This window comes from Colobus angolensis, unplaced genomic scaffold (assembly GCF_000951035.1).
Source record: "Colobus angolensis palliatus isolate OR3802 unplaced genomic scaffold, Cang.pa_1.0 Scaffold369, whole genome shotgun sequence".
Classification (NCBI taxonomy): domain Eukaryota; kingdom Metazoa; phylum Chordata; class Mammalia; order Primates; family Cercopithecidae; genus Colobus; species Colobus angolensis.
Window position 1 is genome coordinate 1,697,330 of NW_012117032.1, and position 8,497 is coordinate 1,705,826.

Genomic DNA, 8,497 nt, shown 5'->3' on the forward strand with positions numbered 1-8,497 from the left:
AACCTCCGCCTCCCAGTTTCAAGTGATTCTCCTGCCTCAGCCTCCCGAGTAGCTGGGATTACAGGCATGCACCACCACGCCCAGCTGATTTTGTATTTTTAGTAGAGACGGGGTTCTCTATGTTGGTCAGGCTGCTCTCAAACTCCTGACCTCAGGTGATCTGCCTGCCTCGACCTCCCAAAGTGCTGGGATTACATATAGGTGTGAGCCACCACACCTGGCCTTTATCATTGAGTTCTAAGAGTTCTTTATATATTCTGGTTACAAGTCCCTTATCAGATATATGATTTGCAAATATTTTCTCCCATTGTTTTAGGTCATCTTTTGTTGACAATGTCCTTTGATGCTGTTTTAAATTTTTATGAGTCCCATTTATTTTTTCTTTGTCACTTGTACCTTTGTGTTATTTCTAATAATTCATTGCCAAATCCAAGGTCATGAAGATTTACACCTATGTTTTCTTACAAGAGTTGTATAGTTTTAGCTTCTAAATATAGGTCTTTGATCCATTCTGAGTTAACTTTTGTGTAAGCTGTAAAATAGGGGTCCACCTTCATTCTTTTGCATGTGAATATCAAGTTGTCCCAGCATAATTGTTGAATGACTGTTTTTCCTGATTTTATTGTCTGGGTACCCTTGTCAACTAGCTATAGGTATATGGGTTTATTTCTGGGCTCCAAATTCTATTCCATTAATCTATATATCTTATCATTTTGAATCAGTGTGGATAGGAATGTGTCACGATGGGCTGTAGTCTACCTTGCACAGAGGCATGGTAAGTAGCATGTCAATATATTCTGGCCAAAGGTCAGATACATAGGGTTTGGTAAATTTGATAAGAAGAGTGGAGCTGTGAACGTTAAGCACAAAAACTGCAAACATATTATATATACTGAGACAACAGTCCAGAGACTTTTTTAGGAACTCAAAATAAATACATAAAGAGAGCCTATGCCACCTTACTTGCCAGACGTGTCCTAGCAGCAATGGTTTGTATTATCTTGGTGGATGAATTCCTTCTGCAAATACAAGTTAAACATTTTGAGGAAGGGCAGATCCGCCAAGTACACTGTAAACAGTTCAGAGCATGGTGCTCCATATGCTAAAACCAGGAAGAAATTAGAATGCACTTGCTTGAAGCCATTTCAAATCATCTTTATGTTTTCAGTTTTTGCAATATAACAATTTGCTTTTTTTTTTTTCTTTTTTTTAAGATGGAGTCTCTCTCTGTCACCCAGGCTGAAGTGTGGTGGCACGATCTCAGCTCACTGCAACCTCCACCTCCCAGGTTCAAGTGATTCTCCTGCCTCAGCTTCTCAAGTAGCTGGGATTACAGATGCATGCCACCACGCCTGGCTAATTTTTTAATTTTTAGTAGAGATGTGGTTTCATCATGTTGGCCAGGCTGGTCTCAAACTCCTAAGCTCCAGTGATCCACCCACCTCAGCTTCCCAAAGTGCTGAGATTACAGGCATGAACCAACGCACCTAGCAAACAATTTGCTTCGATCTCTCTTTAGACAATGTGGCCAGACTTTCTTGGAGTAAATTTAGTGCAAGTAAATTCAATAAAATTGTTTAATAATGTAATATTTTAAATTAACCATTAATTATTAATTATCCATAATTATATATTTATGTATGCATTTATTATTTAGGTAATTATAACATATGTCCTCTATCTGCCACACACATGTCCTGGGCACTAGGGTAATGACAGATACAGTTTCTGCCTTCCTGAAGTTGCTGGGTCCTTCATCGACCTTGTATAAGGGCTAGGTAACAGAGGTTACAAAATATCCCTGTGGCTCCACCTGCCATGGTTCTGTTGGCTCTGTCCTGAGTCCCTGGGCTCTAGACTCCCCAGCTGGCCAAGCCCACAAACCTACATTCTCCTTAGCCTCCCAGTTCAGCCAAGACATACAGGAGCTTTTCATATGAAATTTTACTAGGATGCTAAGGGAAATCACAAAAGAAGAAAACACCAGAGCAGAGAAATAGGTAAGTTTACTGAGTACAGATGATTTATCCCAAGGGAACAAGAGCTCCTCATTTCAGTACTACCACGAAAACCTTTCCCTAAGCCTCAGTCTTCCACACACTGCTGTCAGCGCTCCTGGAACACTCCTTTCTTTGGCTGCTGACTCTTGGGAGGCTCTGCAAGGGAGGGAGAACACCTTTGCAGGGAACTAATGGGCTATTGTAGTTAGGTTCCAGAACCTTCAGACTTTCTCTAGAGGTAATTCACTGATGAAAACAAGCACTGCCAGCCCAGGCTTACCCTAACCTTTGCAGGGACTTGGGGCAAAAGTACAAAGGGATGCCCAGATACCATCTGTCTGTCTAAATATTTAAAAATTATACATCAAGGTAACAAACCATTAAATAGCATGTCCTTGCTAAATACAACTTGATCCTGACACAGAGAGCAGGTTCCAACCGAGAGTTCCCTGTCCCACCTGCAGCCTGCCCCCTGACCCCCACCTTTCTTGCCTTACTCCACGAGGAGCCTTTGTGTGCAGACCCTCCAGCCACCAGGGCCAGGTTTTGTATTATTTCTTGCAACTGCATGTGAATCTACAATTATCCCAGTGGAAGTTTAAATTAAGAGGAGGGAAGAAGGGGGAAGGGGGAGGGCGAGACAGAGAGAGTGAGAAAGAGAGAGAGTAGCTGTGCAGTGTGACCTATAGACCCAAAGTCACTGTGCCCGATGGGCTCTTTGTTTGAGAGCCTGGCCGGGTCCCCCTCAGCCCAGCCCCTCCTCACTGGGCAAGGAGCCCACAGGCCAGCGGCTTTTGCCGAGCACTCACTCAGTACACAGTCTTGCCGAAATGGCCTCCAGCACACTCCTAGGGCCTGCGAGGGCCTTCTTCTTGTGTCCAACTCCCGAGTGGGTCTTGCTGCACTGCCGGGGTGTGCACCTCTGGAACCAGGCCAGCAGGTAGCTGTTTGTCAGGATCATGAACAGAACTTGATCTGGTCACCTAGAATGTCAGTAACCCTGCATGGCAGTGATCCCGTTGGGGAAGGAGGAGAGGAACACTGCTTCTATTTCTTTTAGCCATAGGATTCTGGAAAAGAGAGCCAGAGGAAGGCAGAGCCACCCCCTGGTACAGTCCCTGAACTCTAGCGATTGGGGCATGGTTCATGAAATACATTAGAGGCAAAGATCAATCGCTCTGCTCCAATTAACTGCATGCAATTGTGACATCAAACAAAATGTCAGACGCCATTCCAAAGATTAAATTGTATAAATCTGAAATAAAGCAAGATATGCTTCATTATTTCACTCTTTAAACCATGAGCTGTTTGTCCCTCTCTGCAAAGAAAGGCCATTGATTTTGGCAGCCACCACCCAACAGTTCAAAGTACAGGATATCTGACCAGGAGGCCACAGTGGAGGGAAACTGCTTCTTGTTTCAAGTGCTGTCAGATATGAGGGTGTCCTGGTGTGAGCAACAACCCCATTCTCTGAGGATAAACTGAATCAAGACCTGAGCTGTTATGGGACAGGAGGAAATAGGATATAGCAGGTAGCTGGCCTTAGAGTGCCATTTAGAAGACATTTCTGGATGTTTAATATTAGTAATGGAATCACTTATCAATCACCAAGTGTTGAATATTTCCAAGTTTTGAGCATTTCTTTTTCTATTCCAGTCTAATTTATATTTCACAGCAAACTTTTGGAATTACCACCTTAGGTATTTCCTTAGGCGCTGCCTAGTTCCGCTCCCAGAAGGATTTGAAGCAGCTTCTCTCTTTCTAAGGTTAATGTCTTTGGTCCCTAAAACTCTTCAAAATGCATTTGGTTTTATACTAGTTAGCCAAAATTTCTCGGGAAATTGTCGGAGAAATAAATAACTGAGCAGAGAGAGGCATAGCCACACTAGGGCTCTTGTGTTTGTGTGCCCTGAAAACATATTTCTGCTGGTGGCTGTGCTGGGGGAAAGGGCAAACACTTTAAATATATATATTTATATTTTATTATATATTATATATAAATAATTATATTATATATTGCATAATATAGTATTATAAATATATATATATTTTTATTTGAGACAGGGTCTCACTCTGTCACCCAGGCTGGAGTACAGTGGTGTGATCTCAGCTCACTTCAGCCTTGACCTCCCAGGCTCAAGCAATCCTACCTCTACCTCCCAAGTAGCTGGGACTACAAGAGGTGTGCACCACTACGCTGGCTAATTTTCAAAACATTTAAAAAGTCATTTATAAGGGATCGTTTTGGAGAACGGGGCCTGCCACACAGAGATGCTTGAGAAGTAGAGCCAAATCTCCTGACCAGTGTGCCTCAGGCCTGTGACAGGCTAGGAGTGGCTGCTGTCCTCTGGCAGGGTGCTGGCTTCTGAGACAAATATTATTTGATGTGCAAGCTGTGTTGGAAATCACCACGTGCATCTCCAGCCCCATCTCCAATTCTCACTCTGGACCTTCCCATGAGCTCCTTGAGGGCAGGACAGGCAGCCCATTTGTATTTACATCCTTAGACCAACTCATCATGCCTCACATCTGGTAGGTGCCGAATAAACGTTGAGCATAATTGACAAGCATGCTTTTTATAGCTTCTTCCAAGTCATCTGTTAGAATGTTGAGCAATAAAAGATCAAGGACGGAACTATTGATCCTCCAGGTGCCAGGCTGACAATAATTTATTAATCCATATTGGAGGTATGTTAAGTCTAAAAAGGAAGAAGTCTTTGGAGGGACATGACAGTTTTTTCAAACACTTGCAAGCTTGTCCCAGGGGCAAGCTAAGAACCAATGGGTGAAAAATACAGAAAAGATACAGTTCTCCCAAGAACAATATCACAGGTGAGGGCTTGGGGAAAGGGGCATTCTCATTATCGAAAATGGAATATATTGCCAAATCTGGTTCCACAAAAATAAAAATTCTGTTCTATTTTTCTGGAACGGAATTTGGCAATATGTACAAAAAACCTTAAATATATGCAGAAATTTTGACCCAGGAATTCCACTTCTAGATTTTGGTTATAGAAGTTTGATCAGCTGCACAAAGATATATGTACAAGGATGTTCAACACAGTACTGGTTATGATAGTGTAACCATTAGAGCCATGTAAACTGACAAGAATGGCTTAACTAAATCATGATCTATTCATTGAATGGAATGCCATACACTATTAAAATGGTGATTTGGAACTATGTTTGTTTGAATGACAATATATATGTACTCTGGGGAAATAGAAACAAGTAGGATATAAATGGTTCCATTTTATACACACACACGGAAATAGAGGGAGAGAGACGGAGAGACAGAGACAGAGAAAGTCTTGAAGCTTATATATCAAAATGCTATTGTGTTATTGGTGATTATCTTTCTGGGTATTGGGAATACAACAGATTTCACATTTTTAACTTTTATCCATTATTTCTATATTTTCAACTATAGATATGTGATATAATAATACATTATGTAATAATAATCATCATTCTCATAAAGAACTAGGACTGATGAATACGTGCCCCACTGACATGGCGAGCTTTCTTCTACCCAAAGTGCTCAGCCAGGGGCCAGATGGTTTGGTTACTTGGTTGGATGTTGTGGAGGAAAGTTAGAAGAGAGGAGTTTAAAGCCACTTCCAACTGTAGATGCTATGATCCATGAAGGAAGAAGGTGACACTGGAAAATGTGCCGCAGATCCTCACACAGTTTGTCTGGCAGATAGGGTAATTATTTGCAAGGCTTTCTTGTTGTTGATGAAGATGTCTTTTTTATTGTAATTTTTTGAGACAGGGTCTCGCTCTGAATCCCAGGCTGGAGTGCAGCAACATGTTCTTAGTTCACCGTAGCCTTGAGCCTCCTCCTGGGCGCAAGTGATCCTCCCACCTCAGCCTTCCAAGTAGATGGAACTACAGCTGCCACCATGCCTGGCTAACTTTTTTATTTTTTATAGAGATGGGGGTCTTGCTGTGTTGCCCAGGCTGGTCTTGAACTCCTGGTCTTATACAATCCTCCCACCTCAACCTCTCAAAGTGCTGGGATTATACGTGTGCCTGGCCTGAGAATGTCTTTAAAAATTGGAAATTAGGTTCTTAATATTGGCCCCTTTCTATGACTTCTTAGTGAGTAATTACGTAGGAATTGGAATATCCTCATGCTGTTCCCTGGCCTTACAAGCTGAAATATTTGCCTCTCACCCCACTGGGCACAACGTGAACTCCCCACAGCCAGGGATTTTTGCTTCTTTTGTTCTAGATCCCAGAAGAGTGGTTGGCACACAGCAGGCACTCAATAAATATTTTTTGAATGAATGAATTAATGTTGGCAGAGTAAAATAAGCAACTTGGAAGACAGCTGCTATGCAAATAAATGCTTTCGCTGTGTTCATGCTAATTACTTCAAAAACATGAGTTTGGAAACAGAATTCCAAAACTAAAACTCATTTTGTCATGTAATTAATTTTTCAAATTATTAACATTCTTTAAAAACCAAGTATGATGTTTGTATGGTCATACAGTTTAAAAAGGAGAACTCCGCATCGCGTTCTAGATAACCACTGGTCAACAGCGCTTTCTCTAACGATAGAAATACTCTATATCTGCACTGTCTGATACGATAGCCACTAGCCACATGAGGCTACTGAGCAGCTGAAATGTGGCTGGTGAGAATGAGGAGCTGGTTTCTACATTTTATTTAATTTTAATTAATTTAAATTTAAACTTGAATAGCCATATGCGGCTAGTGGCTACTGTAGCAGTGCAACTTTAGATCAAACTTCTCTTAGTTTATATGAAAAGGTAGGTAGCATATGCTTACCAAGATATTGTATGTAAGCATGAAACCATGGGTATAATCTAGACTGAATCTTGTACTGAGAGAAAGAGACGGAAATAAGTCCAAGACTTTTATATGCATCGGATGCATGGCAGCAGAGTGATGTCATAGATGAAAACAATTTCTTTATCACACAGCCTTCCTAATCTCCAGTAGTCCTGCTAAACTCTCGACATTCCACAGACTTATTTGTATCCAAAAATAAGGTTTATAAAACTTGCAAATCCAAAGCAATTATCTGTAGTGCATGCTGTCAGCATCAGAATGAAAAGTACAATTTGCATGAAAAGTATTATTGTTATTCTAGGGTGCCCTTTTTATTAGGTGACTATTGTACAATACTGCTCTTATAATGTTAGTTATAAATAAAAGTTTTTGTTTGTTTTTGCTTAAACGTCACCTTGATGTTGTTCTCTCTAAAGCAGATAACAGCACTGAGGAATTAAGTGAATGCAAAACTAAGCCAACCATTCAGAAGAGCCACCCTGCTACCTTCCTCAAAAACCTTCATAGGCTGGGCATGGTGGCCCATGCCTATCAGCAATTTAAGAGGCCAAGGCAGGAGGATCACTTGAGCCAGGAGTTTGAGACCAGCACGGGCAAAAAAGTGAGACCCCATCTCTACAAAAACTCCAAAACTTAACTGAGCATAGTGGCACACACCTGTGATCCCAACTACATGGGGGACTGAGGTAGGAGGATTTCTTGACCGCGGGGGTCAAGGCTGCAGTGAGCTGCGTTTATGCCACTGCACTCTAGTCTGGACAACAGAATGAGACCCTGTCTCAAAACTAAATAAGTAAAAATAAAATAAAATACAAATAACTGTATAAACATGTAATGTGTTCTCCTTGAAATTAACTGAGGATTTATCTTAATTCTTCATCTTATTGATTTACAGTAATCCCCCCCTTACCCTTGGGGGATACGTTCCAAGACCCCCAGTGGATGCCTGAAACCATAGCTAGTATCAAATCCTAGATATGTTTTTTCCTATGCCTACATACCTATGATAAAATTTAATTTATAAATTAGGCACAGTGAGAGATTAACAATAACCAATAATAGAACGAGTATAACAACACACTGTGATAAAGGTTACGTGAATGTGGTTTCTCTCTCTAAGTATTTTACTGTACCAGTCCTCACGCTTCTTTTTGGAATGATGGGAGATGAGAAAATGCCTATGTAATGAGATGAACTGAGGTGAATGGCACAGGCATTGTGACCTAGGGTTAGACTACCATTGACCTGCGGACGACACTTCAGGAGGATCATCTGCATTGGGTGATCCTGGATCATGCAGCCATGACAACATGGGTGGTGTTCAGTCAGGACATCCAGGCAGGAGCAGACAGTGGTGTTGATGACTAGCCAGCGAACCGGCAGGTAGCAAAGATAGTGCAGATACACCGGCAGGAGCAATTCACTTCCTGGGCGGGACGGAGTAGGATGAGATTTCATCCTGCTACTCAGAACGGTGCACAATTTAAAACTCATGAAGTGTTTGTCTGAACATGGAATATTTTCAGATTGCGGCTGACTGGGGATGACGGCAACCTCAGAAAGTGAAACCACAGGTAAGCGTGGACTACCGTATAACTATCCTATGCCATTTGTAGTGACTTAGATGCTGCCGCAGGTGAAAGAACACACTGCAATTAAGGAGAAAGGCAAAAAT